Genomic DNA, 17,777 nt, shown 5'->3' on the forward strand with positions numbered 1-17,777 from the left:
TTAACCAATGTCCTGTTAGCTGCAACATGACCTCCCAACTCCTGTACTCAATACTCTGACCAATAAAGGAAAGCATACCAAACGCCTTCTTCACTAACCTGTCTACCTGTGACTCCACTTTCAAGGAGCTATGAACCTGCACTCCAAGGTCTCTTTGTTCAGCAATGCTCCCTAGGACCTTATCATTAAGTGTACAAGTCCTGCTCAGATTTTCTTTCCCAAAATGCAGTACCTCACATTTATCTGAATTAAACTCCATCTGCCATGTCTCAGCCCGTTAGCCCATCTGATCAAGATCCCGTTGTACCCTGAGGTAACCTTCTTTGCTGTCCACTACACCTCCAATTTTGGTGTCATCTGCAAACTTACTAACTATACCACTTATACTCACATTCAAATCATTTATATAAATGATGAAAAGTAGTGGACACAGCACCAATCTTTGTGGCACTCAACTGGTCACAGGCCTCCAGTCAGAAACACAACTCTCCACCACCACCCTCTGTCTTCTACCTTTGAGCCAGTTCTGTATCCAAATGGCTAGTTCTCCCTGTATTCCATGAGATCTAACCTTGCTAATCAGTCTCCCATGGGAAACCTTACTGTCGAACACCTTACTGAGGTCCATATAGATCATATCTACAGCTCTGCCCTCATCAATCCTCTTTGTTACTTCTTCAAAAAACTCAATCAAGTTTGTGAGACATGATTTCCCACGCACAAACCCATGTTGACTATCTCTAATCAGTCCTTGCCTTTCCAAATACATGTGCATCCTGTCCCTCAGGATTCCCTCCAACAACTTGTCCACCACCGAGGTTAGGCTCACCGGTCTATAGTTCCCTGGCTTGTCCTTACCACCTTTCTTAAACAGTGGCGCCACATTTGCCAACCTCCAATCTTCCGGCACCTCATCTGTGACTATCGATGATACAAATATCTCAGCAAGGAGCCCAGCAATCACTTCCCTAGCTTCCCACAGATTTCTCGGGTACACCTGATTAAGTCTTGGGGGTTTATCCACCTTTATGCATTTCAAGACATCCATCAGTTCCTTCTCTGTAATCTGGACATTTTTCAAGGTGTCACCATCTGATTAGATTAGATTAGATTAGATTACTTAAAATGTGAAAACAGGCCCTTCGGCCCAACAAGTCCACACCGACCCGCCGAAGCGCAACCACCCAGACCCATTCCCCTACATTTACCCCTTCACCTAACACTATGGGCAATTTAGCGTGGCCAATTCACCTAACCTGCGCGTTTTTGGACTGTGGGAGGAAACATTCTGTATCTGCCATGTCCTTTTCCACAATAAATATTGATGAAAAATACTCATTTATTATCTCCCCCATTTTCTGTGGCTCCACACAAAGGCCGCCTTGCTGATCTTTGAAGGGCCCTATTCTCTCCTTAGTTACCCTTTTGTCCTTAATATAGTTGTAAAAACCCTTTGGATTCTCCTTAATGCCTTGCACTGTCACTTGTTCATTCCCTCCAAAACTGCATAGAATAATGGAAAGGTTCTTTGGCCCAACCAGATTATGCTAACCCAGGTATTTGTAGTGAGTAAAAAACTGAGGGGAAGATGTGTCAGATACCTTTTGCTGTCTGCCCACTGCACCAGTGGAGTTGCGGGAGTAATCAGTGTGCAGTGTTTATCATTAGCCCGCCAGGGGAATGAATTGTTTTCTGTTCACTGTTTATGGGGAAATAACATTACTACCAACTTAAGAAGCTTAACTATCCAACATCTCAGACATCCTTTTTAAATTTGCATGAATATAACAACAAGTTGCATTTATATAGGACCTTTTGTGTAGCAAACCACGTTGCGTGGTTTCACAGGTGAGTGTCAAGCAAACTTTGACATTGAGGTGCACTAGGACACATGACTAAATGCTGGGTCAAAGAGACACATCTTTGGAAACCTATGTTTTCGGATATTACACTTGAAAGTAACTTTATATTTTCTCCAATACCTTTGGGGAAAAATGATCCATAAAGCCTTAAAGCATGACTGACTTTAAAAACCTCTTTTGGGAAGAAGCAGTACTTCCTGATAGCAATATCCCCCTCACTCAACAACACACTGCAGCACTTTACTGCTTAAATTTACAATTGCAGACTTTTTAAAGTAAGGGGAAATACTGCCATTGTGGACATAAAGGTGCAATCATTTGGCTGATTGTGCATGGACGAATGAAAGCAAAAAATCCAACAGGTTTCTATTGATTTCCAATGGAGTGTGTTAGAATAGTGCACAAATGGAGATGACAACATAAGGATAGAGCTGTGCTGTAGCTAGAGACAGAATATGATCCAGTTAGCACAAGTAACTGGAAAGGAGCCAAAACCTCTGTCTTATTCACCCTTTACCATGCCAGAGACACAGTGCTTCTGTCACTTGTACTGAGATGCTATTACTGAGTATCAAATGATAATCATAGAATTTCTACAGTGTGGAAGCCAGCCATTCGGCCCATTCAGTCCCTATCAACGCTCCAAACAGCATCCTTCCCAGGACCACTACCCCCACCCTATCCTCATAACCCTGCAGTTCTCATGTCCAAATCGCCTAACCTGCATATCCCTCAACACTATGGGCACTTTAGTATGGCCAATCAACCTAACCTATACATCTTTGGACTGCAGGAGGAAACTGGAGCACCCAGACAAAACTCAGGCAGACACGGGAGATTGTGCTAAATCCAAGGTGGAATCGAACCTGTGTCCCTGGCGCTATTGAATTGAATTGAATTGAATTTATTGGCACGTGTACTGAGACACAGTGAAAAGCTTTGTCTTGCGAGCAATACAGGTAGATAACATAGTTAAATAGCATAGATAAGTAAATAATAGGTAAACAGCAGCAAAAACAAAATACAGGTACAGGTGAATGTTAAGAGTTGTTGAGACCATTCAATATTCTAACAACAGCAGGGTAGAAGCTGTTTTGAAATCGGTTGGTGCGTGCGACCAGGCTTCTGTATCTTCTCCCCGATGGTAGGGGTTGTAGAAAAACATTGCTAGGTGGGATGGATCTTTGCGAATGCTGGCGGCCTTTCCTTGACAGCGGGCCTGGTAGATGGATTCTATAGATGGGAGGTTGGCCTTTGTGATTGTCTGGGCCAAGTTCACCACTCTCTGTAACTGTCTCCAATCTTGAATGGTACAGTTGCCATACCAGGTGGTGATTCATCCAGACAGAATGCTCTCGATGGCTCACCTACAAAAGTTGGCAAGGGTATTCGCTGTCAAGCCAAATTTCCTCAGCTGCCTGAGGAAGAAGAGATGTTGTTGGGCCTTTGTAACCAGTGCGTCCACATGAAGAGTCCAAGAAAGCTTGTTGTAGATGACCACTCCCAGAAACTTGACGGTCTCCACTCGTTCCACCTCTGTGCTGTTAATGTGTAAGGGGGCATGAGTAACATCCCGCCGAAAGTCAATAATGAGTTCTTTGGTTTTGCCAGCATTGAGGGCTAGGTTGTTCTCAGTGCACCATTTTTCCAGGTCTTCGACCTATGACACAGCAGGGCCTACTGCTCTTGAAGCAATGTCTGAAATAATTCAGGGAGGGAAGGAAACAAGTTTCAATGGTTTTTAACCAGGTCAGTCGGTACCGTACTTTATCGATAGAGTGCATTGCTCCATTTATTTGCCATGTTAAATAGATAAGAGAGACCTACACTGAATTTGCATCACTGAAGCAGCATTTAGTACAATATAAATATACCAGCATTTATACTCCAAATAAAAGCACTCTCTCACCTCAAGTCTTGAGGGGAGCAAGTTGAAAATGCTGCAGTTGTTCAGCTTTGTCTCTACCATTAATAATTAGAAACATTCATTAGTGTAGCACAGTCATAGAGTCATAGAGTCACAGGCAAGAAATAGATAATAACCGAATCATCAAACTTTATGTTTAACCCCTTCTATAGCATCAACACTTAATCATCAAACTTTATGTTTAACCCCTTCTATAGCATCAACACTTAATCCAATGAAATAATGAAGGATTTAGATGCTTCAGAGAATGGTCTGAAGTTATGAAAATCATTTAAATATTCAGACTGCAGGATGAAGACAGTTGATTTGTCCAGCCCTGACAGCCCTATCACACGCGGGATTGCTGTTGGAAGGAAGGCCACACTGGGTGGTTGGTGCATTTCTCTTTCAGGTGACTCTGTAAGGGCTTAAATGAGCTGAGTGAATGGATTTGCAGTACAAAAGCTTAGCTGTCATTGGCATTTATTAGCACCTGAGTTCAAAAAGATCTGCGCAAAAAGGTTAATGGCAAATGGAAGTGTCATCCAGCAGCAGGGGAGGTGTTCTGTGAATGTTAGATTTCAAATGACAATCATAGTGTAATATGGAACATGGGGTAATCTTATTGTATTTCATTTCTGGCAATATCACTAAATATGTTCAAGGCTGGGATAGACAGATTCTTAATTAGTAAAGGAATCAAGGTTCTAGGGGGAAAGGCAGGACAGTGGAGTTGAGGATTATCAGATCAGTCATAATCTCATTGAATGACAGAACAGACCTGACGGGCTGAATGGCTATTGTGGGCGGCACGGTGGCACAGTGGTTAGCACTGCTGCCTCACAGCGCCTGAGACCCGGGTTCAATTCCCGACTCAGGCGACTGACTGTGTGGAGTTTGCACATTCTCCCCGCGTCTGCGTGGGTTTCCTCCGGGTGCTCCGGTTTCCTCCCAAAGTCCAAAAATGTGCAGGTCATGTGAATTGGCCATGCTAAATTGCCCGTAGTGTTAGGTAAGGGGTAAATGTAGGGGTATGGGTGGGTTGCGCTTTGGCGGGGCGGTGTGGACTTGTTGGGTCGAAGGGCCTGTTTCCACACTGTAAGTAATCTAATCTGGTCCTACTTTTTATGGCCTTAAGGTAAACATGCATTATGGTGAGATGGTAACAGTCACTGAAGACAGTGTAAAAAGGAGTCTAATTTCCCAGTGATGACATTCTCATCTTCACCCGCAAAGGGCATTGCAGCAACTCATCAAAGCTTCTTTGAAAACAGTTCTCAAATCTGTGAAGTCCACGACCAAAATGCTCCAAGTAATTAGCTTCATGGCAGCACCAACAAAATGAAGTGTCATCCCAGCCACACACCACCCTGACATGTTAGTGTTCCTTTATTGAATCAAAGTCCTGGAACTCTCTACCTAACAACACTACAGGAGAGCCTTAACCACACAGTCAGTCAGCAAGGTCTTCTCCACCATCACAAGGGCAATAAATGTTGGCTTTGACAATGATGCCTACATCCCATAAATGGATACATTTAAAATTGAATAAATAAAATCGGAAGCCAAAAGTTATGCCTCCATTCTGCCAGCTGAACCACTTATTGCCAGAAAGGATTTGCAGTCTACAATATCCACGACCTATTCATTGAATCCTTCAGCAGGATTCAGCAGCAATATCTGTCAATCAATGATCATGCAAAACAGAAGATAAATTTAGTGAGAAAGAAACATGTGCATGCAATATAACCCTTAATCATATTTTAAATATACTTTTGTTCTCGAAAATCAATAATATTGAGAAATATTTCCAGAACCTTTGATTCCTAATGAAGGAAAGCTTTGAACCCAGGCCCTCCTGCTAACATGATGGACAGTTGACTGATATTAATTGACCAGAGAAAGAGCACAACAGGGACACCAGCGAGAAGGTTTGTCTGGGCCTGGCTTTCTGAGAAGTCATACCTCATTAGTAGGTTTGCAGGTAGTGAAGTAGACTACAACAGCAGATTCTTTTTCAGATTGACCAAAGGAGTCTGACAGATTGAATAATGTTGACAACCTCCACTCAAAGGGAAGGAGAGTGTCATCTAGGGAGAGATGAAACATATCTTGCTGTCACCCAGTGCACAGAATAAATGAATGGCCTAGAATCTTGCCATCAGCGACAATTCCATCTGGGGAGAAATGGAAGAGAAGAGTTTGATGTTATAAATCACCATAATTTGTTACAATTTCTAAAGACAAATATGACAGGCTGGAATTACTTTGCAGAGCTGAGACAGTCATTTGCAGAAGCCATAAAGTGCCTATATAAATCTTTGGATGAGATATATTTAATCTGAAGAAACAGAACAATACCATCTCAGTGTCTTCTGTTTACACAGAATTCAGGTGTAGTGTTACTTCTTGTGAGCTGCCTGTAAAAAGATTACATTTTCTTTAGCTATTCAACAATTATTGAATGATATTTGATTTCATATGAACAACTTGCAACACATTACTTCAAACTGCAGTCATTGTTATAATATGAAGGCATATTCCAAATGTTATGAGCAGTTTTATATACTTTCCAGGACTGGTATTAGGCATGAAAAATTAAACATGGAAAGTTCTGAGTTCTGCACATTAAAGATTTCCGTGTTGCAATTAGTAATATGGAGGCTTATCATAAATCGGATTTAAAAAGGAAAATGATGTTGCAATCTTTACTGTTTGCTACTCTGCTGAGTAGGAACATGTAAAAACTTGCTAATTCTACTTTAAGATCTTAAATGTTTGTTGAATAATGTCCACCAATGTCTCTGAGAATTCACTGTTCCTTTAATGTACATCCTCAACTCTGTTACTCAAACATAAGCTGTGGAGCAAAGTAAATAGAGGACTCTGAGAGGGTTTGCAGAGGGATAGAGATAGTTTAAGTGAGTGGGTAATGGTCTGACAGATGGAGTGCAATGTTGATAAATGTGAAGTTATCCATTCTAGTTAGAATAATTGTAAAAAGGACAATTATATGAGTGGTAAATAATTGCAGCATATTGCTGTGCAGAGGGAACTGGATTTTCTTGTGCATGAATCATAGAAGGTTGGTTTGCAGGTGCAACAGGTAATTAAGAAGGCAAATATAATTTTGTCCTTCATTGCTAAAGGAATTGAGTTTAAAAGCAGGGACATTATGTTGCAGCTATACATGGTGCTGGTGAGGCCATGTCTGGAGTACTGTGTGTAGTTAGTCTCCTTATTTGAGAAAGGATGTACTGGCACTAGACAGGGTGCAGAGGAGGTTCACGAGGTTGAATCTAGAGTTGAGAGAAGGGGTTCACTTATGAGCAGAGACCAAGCAGACCCGGATGATGTTCATTGGAATTTAGAAGAATGAGGAGGGGAATCTTATAGAAACATATAGAATAATGAAGGGAATAGATAAGGTAAAAGCAGGGAGGATGTTTCCACTGGTAGATGAAATTAGAACAAGAGGGCAAAGCCTCAAAATTAAAGGGACCAGATTTAGGGCTAAATTGAGAAGGAACTTCCTCATCTAAAGGGTTGTAAATCCATGGAATTCTCTGCCCAGTGAGTAGTTGAGGCTTCCTCATAGAGTCATAGAGTCCTACAGCACAGAGACAGGCCCTTCGGCCCAAACTGGTCCATGCTGACCAAAATGTCTATCCGGGCTAACCCACTTCCCTGCACTTGGCCCAGGTACTTCTAATCCTGTCCAAATGCCTTTTAAATGTTAATGTACCTGCCTCAACCACTTCCACTGGCACCTTATTCCACATGCGTACCATCTTCTGTGTAAAAAATGTTGCCCCACAGATTCTCTTTTATTCTTTCCCTTCTAACCTTAAACTGATGCCCTCTAGACCTCGATTCCCCAACCCTGGAAAAAAACTGAGTGCATTCAGCCTATCCTCCCCTCAGTCTCCTACACTCTAAACAGCTTGTCCAACCTCTCCGTATAATTCAGACCCTTGAGTCCAAGCAACATACGTGTATGTTTTTAAAGCTAAGAATGATAATTTTTTGAACAGTAAAGGGATTATGGGTTATGGTGAGAGGATGGGTAAGTGGAGCTGAGGTCACAAAAAGATCAGCCATTAAATGGCGGAGCAGGCTCAAAGGGCCAGATGGCCTACTCCTGCTTCTGGGTCTGATGTTCATTGTCTTCAGAAACCCAAACTTGTCTTAAACCTACTTAAAAATTACTTCTTTTGTCAAGTTTGGTCACTTATCTTGATTACTCTTCCTTTGCCTCAGTATTAAGTATTAAGTTTCATCTGAGTGTTTTACTACAGTAAAGGTCCTATATAAATGTAAGTGGTAGTTCTTTACTTTCAACCACAAGTCACAGAGTATTACCCAAATCTTCTCCCGGTTGTGGACACAGTGGTAAAAGAGAACGCTTTATCCTTGTTAGAGTAAGCCATCTCATGAAGACAGAGTGACAAGTTTAAAGAAGCTTACAACATTTTGTGAGTGGTGACAGGGGTCTGGAATGCACTGTCGGGAAGGGTAGTTGAGACGGGAAACCTCACAACCTTTAAAAAGTATTTTATGTGCACTTGAAATGCCATAATATTCAAGGTTAAGGCCCAAGTGCTGGCAAGTGGGATGAGTGTAGACTTAGAGTAGTACAGACTTGATGGGCTAAAAGGCCTCTCTGGTATTGTTCAGTTCTATGATTTCTCTGTGCTTTATGGAAGCATGTAGGGAGAAGCTGTTGACTGTGACAGCAACCTCAATCATGTTAAGAGAATGCACTGCTCAAACTGATGTTGAAAAAAACCCACCAGGGCGGCGATACTCAGTTTCTCCATTCACACTGGGTCAATTCATTTTGGTCAGGCTAAGAGCTAGTGGGCAGTGTACGATGGAGGCAATGAGGACTTGTCCAGTAGCTGGAGAGCTGGCAAGAGCCCTGTGTCATCTCTTTTAGAGAAACATTCACCAGGTTTAATGCGAACTTGACAGGCCAGTGGTGGTCCCTTCCTTTGATCATGGACTCCAGGAGTGATGGTTCCACCCGTCAAGACCTCCTGGCCAATTAGAGACTGCCATTGTTTGAACAGCAATGCCATTGGGTGGCAGTACTGGTGTTATTCACACTGGCAGCCTCAGGTGAACTGAGGCACACAAAGATGTGTTAAAGGCATATCTTCTTATATTTTACTATATTTTATATTGTAGAACTGAAATGGGAAATGAACCCTATTTTAATAACTGAGGATTGGTGAAGGATTGCTGTACTTTTTTAAAAGTCAGTAACCTGCCATTTATTGCAGGTACTGTACACATAGCTACTTGTTCTAGCAAGTGTGGAATCCTAGTTTGCAATTGAGCTGGAGGAATGAGGTAGATATAAATGAAGCTTTGGCTGGCACCAAGTAGTTGATTGGTTTGTGGATCAATGACAATGGACTTCGGGCTGCCAACAACAAAGTGATTGGTTCCCAGGCAGCTCATGAGTTTCTGGTTGTGAATGTTTGAAGCCACTGGACCTCTGGAGGGGAATAAATTGTTCCTGCTCTGCAGTACAATGCATCACAAGGCTAAACTGGGTGGCACAGTGGCTCAGTGGTGAGCACTGCTTCCTCACAGCACCAGGGTCCCAGGTTTGATTCCAGTCTCGGGTGACTGTCTGTGTGGAGTTTGTACAATCTCCCTGTGTCTGCGTGGGTTTCCTCCGGGTGCTCCAGTTTCCTCCCACAATCCAAAGATGTGCAGGCCAGGTGAATTGGCTATGCTAAATTGCCCATAGTGTTAGGTGCGTTAGACAAAGATAAATATAGGGTAAGGGAATGGGTCTGGGTGGGTAACTCTTCAGAGGGTCAGTGTGGACTTATTGGGCCAAAGGGCCTGTTTCCATTCTGTAGAGAATCTAATCTAAAGATAGCCAGTTCATTTCCAGTTTTCAGTTGTTTTGATTTGTGAGTTTTATTGATAATTCAAGGATTTTCTTAGTGGACTGAGTCACCCTGTGCCTACTGCAAACAAGTGAGAGTATATGGAGAAGGAAGACTAAGAAACAGTGTTCTACTCAGCAAAAAGATCATTTCAGTGAACCCTGTGAACAGGGACTACTGAACTGCCTTCTCAGTCTTTCCCATCACCCATAACACCCAGTTTTTTTTTTCCGGTTTATGTCTGTGTGTATGTTTGTGTAGAGGGGGAGTTTATAAGGAAGTTGGAGATTGAATTAGTAGTGAAATGTCAATGGTTCATAATTAATCAGCTGTACCTAGAGATTGTTTATCTGTAAAGCCTTAAGTACAGAAATCTGGTCCATGTTTTGGGGTCTAAAAGACAGATAAATTGAGGAATTTAGCACACTTTTAAAAAAATGTTTGACTTTTGTTACAACGCTGTGAATAATGGTGTTTGATTTCCAGTACACAAGTGAGTGGTAGTGGGCGGGGTATTTAGGAGGTTGTGTTCAGCAGCAAGGACAGGGAGTAAAGAAACAGAAAAACAAAAGAGAAGTACCGCACAGGAACAGGCCCTTCAGCCCTTCAAGTCTGTGCCAATCATCATGCCCCAACTAAACGAAAAAACAAAGCTTCGGCCCTTATCAGTCGGTATTCCTCTATTCTCTCCCTATTCATGTAACCATCCAGATTCCTCTTGCACGCCACCAATGGTCCTGCTTCCACCACCTCATCTGGCAGTGTGTTCCAGGCTCCTACCAATCTTTGTGTGAAAAACTCCCCTCGCACATCTCCCTTAAACTTTCCCCCTTTCACCTTGAATCTGTTCCTCCTTTGTAATTGAAACTTCAACCCTGGGAAAAAGCATTTGACTATTCACCCTATCAATGCCTCTCATAAATTTGTAGATCTCCATCAGGTCTTTCCTCAGCTGCCATCTTTCCAGTGAAAACAATCCTAGTTTTTGTTAACCTTCCCTCAGAGCCAATGCCAAGACCATGCAACTGTCTTCAAAGCTTCCACGTCCTTCTGGTAGCATGGCAACCAAAACTGCACACAATAGCTCCAGGCTTCTCTCAATCAACCACTGAGTGCCTTTGAACTTGCACCCAAAAACAAAGTGGTTGCTTAGTTGAAGGATGGTAACACCAAAAAGAAGCCCTACATCTGCTGACATAAAGAAAAATAGGTGGAAATGAAATTGTGTGAGAGGGAGAAAGGAAAGCCTAGCTCATCTCACCTTATTGGCTAAAGGTGAGAGTATTGGTGATATGCAAGTTGGAAGATTATTGAAAGTATGCATGAGTTAAACTGGACAAAATGACCCTGTTTATCACTAGTTTGCAAACATAGGTTATATGAATGGAGTGGATGTTTGCAATACTCCAGACAGAAGCTGTTTGCATTGATTCTCTTGTTGTCAGATGTATGACGATACCTTGGGCCATACAAATACATATTAAAACAGTTGGTAAAGTGCAGGACTTGCTGTTCTAATAACTGATGTAAAGTAGTTTACATTTGTTATGAATAGCTACACTGCTTACACTATATTCAGCCAGAATCGTTTAAACATGATCTCTATCATTTGAACATGACCTCTGAATATTCCTGTACAGAATATAACTCTTGCATAATTCCTTAAGATATGAAAGTATGCACAGTGTTTGTTGGGAAAATTCTATTGTTGAAGTGTCCTACAGTAAATCATTCTTTTAAATATAAAGGCAGGTAGTGATTTTATAAAACTGAATAGTATCATTATGTGTGGTATTTAGTAACCTTTGTGTGATTTTTCCTTTTGAAATTCTGAGGTACTCTTTCTATACTGTCAAAAGCTCAATTGTGTTCCATTGTTTGTCACAGTGCTTAGATTCCTTAGACTGTGTGTTGACAGCCCTTTATAATCTATGTTAGTATTTCATGCAACACAGTGTGTGCTGAGTGCATACCACAAAATGATACGGTCAAAACTATGTAGTCTTTTTTTCCTGTTACAATATCGTTAGATTTGTCATCAGCAGTTCAACGTTTTCGAACACATTTGTAGCTCACTTATTAACTACAGTTCTGCCTTCAACACCATAATTCCAAACAAAATCATTTCTAAACTCTGACACCTAGGTCTCGGCTCCCCTCTTTGTAACGGGATCCTCAGTGGGGTGCACAGTGACTCAGTGGTTAGCACTGCTGCTTCACAGTGCCAAGGATCTGGATTTGATTCCACCCTCAGAGGACTGTCTGCATGGAGTTTGCACATTCTCTCCATGTCTGCGTGGATTTCCTCCAGGTACTCCAATTTCCTTCCATTGTCCAAAGATGTGCAGGTTTGGTGGATAGGCTGTCTATATTGCCCTATCATGTCCACGGATATGCAGGCTAAGGGGCGTTAGCCCTGGGAAAAACAAGGTTATAGGGATAGGGTAAGGGGCTGGATCTGGGTAGGATGCTCTTTGGTAAGGAAAGAGGTTTGGTATTGACGTGGTGGGCTTTTTTTCTGCACTGTAAGGATTTCAGGATATAAATAAGACTGGAAAGTGGTTCTTGTTCAGGGAACAATAGGAATATGTTCACAACTGGGGCAACACGGTAGCTCAGTGATTAGCACTGCTGCCTCACAGTGCCAGGGACCTGAGTTCGATTCCCGCCTCGGGTGACTGTCTGTGTGGAGTTTGCACATTCTCCCCATGTCTGCGTGGTTTTCCTCCCACAATCCAAAGCTGTGCAAGTCAGGTGAATTGGCTGTGCTAAATTGCCCATAGTGATAGGTGCATCAGTCAGGGTAAATATAGACTAGGATAATGGGTCTGGGTGGGTTACTCTTCGGAGGATCGGTGCGGACATGTTGGGCCGAAGGGCCTGTTTCCATACTGTAGCCAATCTAATCTAATCTAAGGGGAGACTTGATCTGTAGGAAGGTCAGTGATTGGAGCTGGGTATGAATTGGCCAAAAGCTTCTGTAAGGGCCCAAGGAGGGCACTGAGAGTGCTGAAAATGGTACTTACTTTCTGGAACTAGCAACTCAGTCTTCCCTTTTACTGCTGGGATTTTTAACTCCTGAAAGACAGAGCAATGGGGCATCTCAAACCAAGTTCACAACCACCCAGACCATCTCGCAAGCCAACCTCTCACCCATGGACTCCATCTACAGTTCTCGTTGCCATGGAATGGCAGCCAACATTGTCAAAGACCTGTTCCACCCCTCTTCCAACCTTTTTTGTCAGGCAGAAGATACAAAAGCTTAAACACACGTACCAACAGGTTCAAGAACAGCTTCTTCACTGCCTTGGTTAAACTGCTGAATGGACCTCTTAAATTTCAAATCTAATGTTGATCTTGCTTTTGCACACCTTCTGCACAGCTGTAACTTGGTATTCTTTGCTCTGTTCAATCACCCTATGATCTGTCCTTGGTTGCTATGATCCTCCTGTATTGCATGCCAAACACAAGTTTACACTGTTCTTAGGTACACGCGACAGCAATAAATCAAATCAAGCTAAGTCTTTTAGGAAGCCCAGTTTAAATACACCAAGGACCTCCATGGCAGGATATTAAACTCCCTGATGCTCACTGCCATAAAAAGAAAGTATCTGTGAAGTGTCAGGATCTGTTCTGGGAAAGCTAGAATTTTTGTTGACTCACAATTAAAATTTCTCCAAGTTTTTTTAAACAGAAATTACTCTTAACATAAACTTTCACTGCTGAAGAAACCATCCTTTAGCATGATGCATGTTCCAAAAGAAAGTGTTTTAATCTGAATGCAAAAATGAAGTCAGAAAAAACATGTAACTAAGGAACAAGAGCAGAATGTTCCAGTTTCAGCACCGTACACTAATGATAAATGAGTGTACAGCTGCAGTGTGGAAAGGTTATTTTTCCTTTTTGTTTTCATATCTGTCCCTGGCAAACTGGGGGGCAAACTTATTATCATTTATTAGAATTCTCTAGGTGAAGCTATCATTCAAGTTTTTTTGTCGATCCAGTGTAACTACCATTGTGTATCTATAGGAAAATTATGTAGAATTACAGAGAATCTTTAGCCCAGGAACTGGGCTAATATATACTCTAGGAACTGGATTGCACAAATCTTCTTCAATTTAGTTATGCCTTCTGGGCCTGTTCTATATCCCTTGGTTCCCTCTTCCTTTATGAATCAAGCACCCCATTGTGGTTTTTAATGCATCTGTTTCAGTCATTACATGATCAGTGAATTCAAGATTCTTACATTAGATTCCCAGCTGATGGTAATAGTGGAAAAGCCAAGTACTAGATTGAAAGCAGCTTGATAGGCCATATGTTTTATTTGTTTCACATGGTGGTCAGTTACTGAACATATTCACAAGAGGCTATCAATGTGGTTTTAACAAATGGATAACAATTACACATAAAATGGGAAAAAAACTATTTTGAACTATATAAGAACCAGTTTAAACCATCCTATTATTGTCATGACTTCAGATTATATCCCTTTTAATCACATTGTATGGTTTCTTTACAAGAAGAGGATATACAGCCAACTAATGTCTATAATGTCACTTCAGTGGCTGCATGGAAAGGAACCCTGGAATGTCACATCTGAAGTTGTCAATGGAAGGTATTCAAATCTAAGGAACAGGCTGCAACTAAATTGTAATCGTCTGTGGATTATTTCAGATTGTCAGCATTAAGAAAGCAGCCTGGGAAAGAGAAATGTTTGTGTTTCCATTTTTCAAGAACATAAAACAAGGGTTAGGGAGTAACTGCAACCCCTGGTCTGTGTGTGCTAGTGGACAAAGGTAGGCATGAGTAACCAACCAACCAAGCTCTGGTGGGTTGTGGAGTTAGTGGTCAAAGAACCATCCACGAGTCACTCCTGCATTGCAGGACTCTCTTGCTCTGAATGCCTAAAGCCAGTGAATATGTCAGTCAAAAGAAAACCGGAAAAAGTAATTTAAACTGTATTATAGAGCCACGAATCTTGTAATTGGCAGCTTGAGCATTAACATCAACTCTCCCATACTACCCAATGTCATTGAACAAAGAACAAAGAACAAATACCTTTACAGCAGAGGAACAGGCCCTTCGGCCCTCCAAATCTGCACCAATCCAGATCCTCGATCTAAACCTGCTGCCTAATTTCTAAGGATCTGTATCCCTTTGCTCCCTGCCCATTCATGCATCTGTCTAGACACATCATAAATAACACTATTGTTCCCATCCTCACCATCTCCGCTGGCAATGCATTCCAGGCACCTACCACCCTCTGCATGAAGAACTTTCTCCGTATATCTCCCCAAATCTTTTCCCCTCTCACTTTGAAAGCATGACCCCATGTAATTGAGTCCTCCACTCTGGGAAAAGGTTTCTTGCTATCCACCCTGTCTACATCTCTCACAATTTTGTAGACCTCAATCAGGTCCCCCCTCAACCTTCTTCTTTCCAATGAAAATAATCCTAATCTACTCAGCCTCTCCTCATAATTAGCACCCTCCATACCAGGCAACATCCTGTTGAACCTCCTCTGCACCCTCTCCAAAGCATTCACATCCTTCTGGTAATATGACAACCAAAACCTGTACGTAGTATTCCAGATGTGGTCAGGACTACTACACTTCACTATCTAGTCTTCATGAATGACCCAGAGATTGATCAGTGTATCTTTTGCCTTTTTTGTTGGACTTACTTCTCATTTGTTATCTGTGTGCAAGTATATTGGATTATTATTTCTTCTCACATTTTGTAACTAATAAACTCTCTCTTTCTTAAGCTCATAGAAGCCTGGTTTAATTGGCTTCTTTTATAACATAATGTATTTGTTCTAAGAGAAAGATGTCCCTAAGGGAGGGGATTCTTTTGATTAACTCTGTTACAATTAACGAAGGAGTGAGATGAATAAAGAAGAGGAGTCAGTTCATCCCTACTCACAAAGGAGCTTGACAAGTTGGGACATCCCAACTGGAGCTCACAAATGGAGGAACTGCCACAGGGACTGTTCGTAACATTATGTATATCTGAAATAAAAATTCAACCCTTCTACCCCAAAAGCAAACTTACAGGCATCATCTTCTCAAGGGCAACTAAGGATGGGCAATAAATACTGGACCAACCAGTGATACCCACATCCCATGAGTGAATTTTAACACTTGTTTAAATGTTTGATCAGTTGGTACAGCTTTACTTGGTTTATTTCTGGCAAACTTTTGCATTAACTTAATTATATCTTTATTTAGTGTTTCTTCCTAAGATCCTTAAACAAATCGCTAAAACAGCTCACCTGTTCCTTAACATGTGCTCCTAAATTCATGCATTCCACAGCTTTGTAGAATGTTTTCCTCTGTGATACCTTAAAGTCTTCTATTTCTGAAACTTTTACGAATTACTGAACTACTAAAGAACACCTCTGACATTTCAAGCCTTTCTTTCTGGATGACTGAGTTGTCTCTGAAAGAAATCTGTCCATTCACTGACCTTCTGAATGGTTCTGTCTTTCTCAAAAGAATTGGTCTCTGTCTCAGCCTCCGTGTGTCATTAGAAACAGCCCAATTTCTTTTCTCTCAACCTTTTTTTTATATAACACTCAATTATTCACTTCAATGGTATTTTTAAAAGTCTCATTGAAATGCAATTAAATAACTAGGCCATCACCACCCTCATATGCTGTAAGTAGCCCATAATGCAAGTAATCTTCTACTGGCTACAATTGTGGAACTAGAAGTGTCTTAGAAGAATTTGTACCACATTCAACAGCTCCAAGTCCTTATATGTGAGAGAGTAGATACTGGGCGATTGTTTTCCAGAAGACATAAAACTGAGAGACACAGTCTTGATAAGGGGCCAAACATTTCGGAACATTATGAGGAGAAACTATTTCACTCAATATCTTGAGATTGTTTGGAACTCAGTGATTTTTATACTCCATTCCCTTTGAAATTAAGGCCAGAATTTAGTGAAATCCTTGAAGTCAGGATTGGACAGGTTTTTGGTCTTTCATGGATAGTGAGAAAGAAAGCAAAGATAAACCTAAAACCAGCTGTCATCATATGAGATTAGTGGATTTGGCTTGATATGGTCTAATTGTCTTATTTCTCATATTCTTGTACATGGTCGCTATAGTTACTAGGTTAACATCATTAAACTCACCTGGTGCTAAACGCTTTGGACAGGGAACTCCAGAAACTAGAAATGGGCTCTTGTGGTGCAATGGCAATGTCCCAACCTTTTGACCGGGGAAGGCCCCAGGTTAAAGTCACATCTGCTCCAGAAGTGTGTCATAGCATCTCTGAGGAGGTTGATTAGAAAATATCTCTATTGGCCACATGAAGCCCCCAGTTGCAGGACATAAATTGAATTAGCTCCTCAAAGAGCTGATTGACTAAATAGTGATGACCATTTTGAATGGAACATGCTTCTCCCCAGAGAAGGGATATATTCATGTCAAAATACCTTTAGAGAGAAGTCAGACCAAAAATAATTATTGTGGGTGTGGCTTACAATATGAACTTGTTCAAAATTGTTCAATGTAAAATAATTAATTACAAGTAACATATTAATGGATCTAGTGGTTTTTATAGCTCAAATGTAAGGATGTGGAAGCTTATTCTTCCATTGTCCATACTATCCTCTGAATTGCACTTACAAATTCTGATTATGACACTTACCCTTTAATTTGGCTTACTATATGTTAAACTAAAATGCCTGCAGATGCTGTAAATCAGAAACAAAAGCAGAAATCAGCAGGTTCTGTCAGCATCTGCAAAGAGAAATCAAAGCTAATATTTCGGGTCCAGTGACCTTTCCTCAGGACTGGGGTTAGTTGGGATTGGAGCTGTCAGTAACCTGCAAAGTTTTTTTTTCAGTACAAATAAAGATGTGGACAGAAAATGCTGAAAGCAGTTAATCTGTGGGGTTTTGTGATGTGGATCCTAGTTTTAAAACAAATCTGCAAAATCCTCTGAGAAAATGGGAAATTATTGTGTTTTTATTTGAATAAATGGTTTTGGATAATCAGTCAAGTGCTTCCTACAGAAAAATAACAAGTAGACGCTGGGCAGTCTGTCCAGAATATTAAGAACCAGAAAGTGTTACATATAAAATCAAAAGTAA

At 41.2% G+C, this 17,777-nt stretch overlaps 1 protein-coding gene across 2 annotated transcripts in view; it reads left to right on the forward strand.

Moving 5' to 3' along the window:
* Positions 1 to 17,777, forward strand: part of adarb2 (adenosine deaminase RNA specific B2 (inactive)) — a 736,380-nt gene that overhangs the window by 169,955 nt on the left and 548,648 nt on the right. The gene's annotated exons all lie outside the window — the stretch shown is intronic.

This window comes from Chiloscyllium plagiosum, chromosome 5 (assembly GCF_004010195.1).
Source record: "Chiloscyllium plagiosum isolate BGI_BamShark_2017 chromosome 5, ASM401019v2, whole genome shotgun sequence".
NCBI lineage: Eukaryota > Metazoa > Chordata > Chondrichthyes > Orectolobiformes > Hemiscylliidae > Chiloscyllium > Chiloscyllium plagiosum.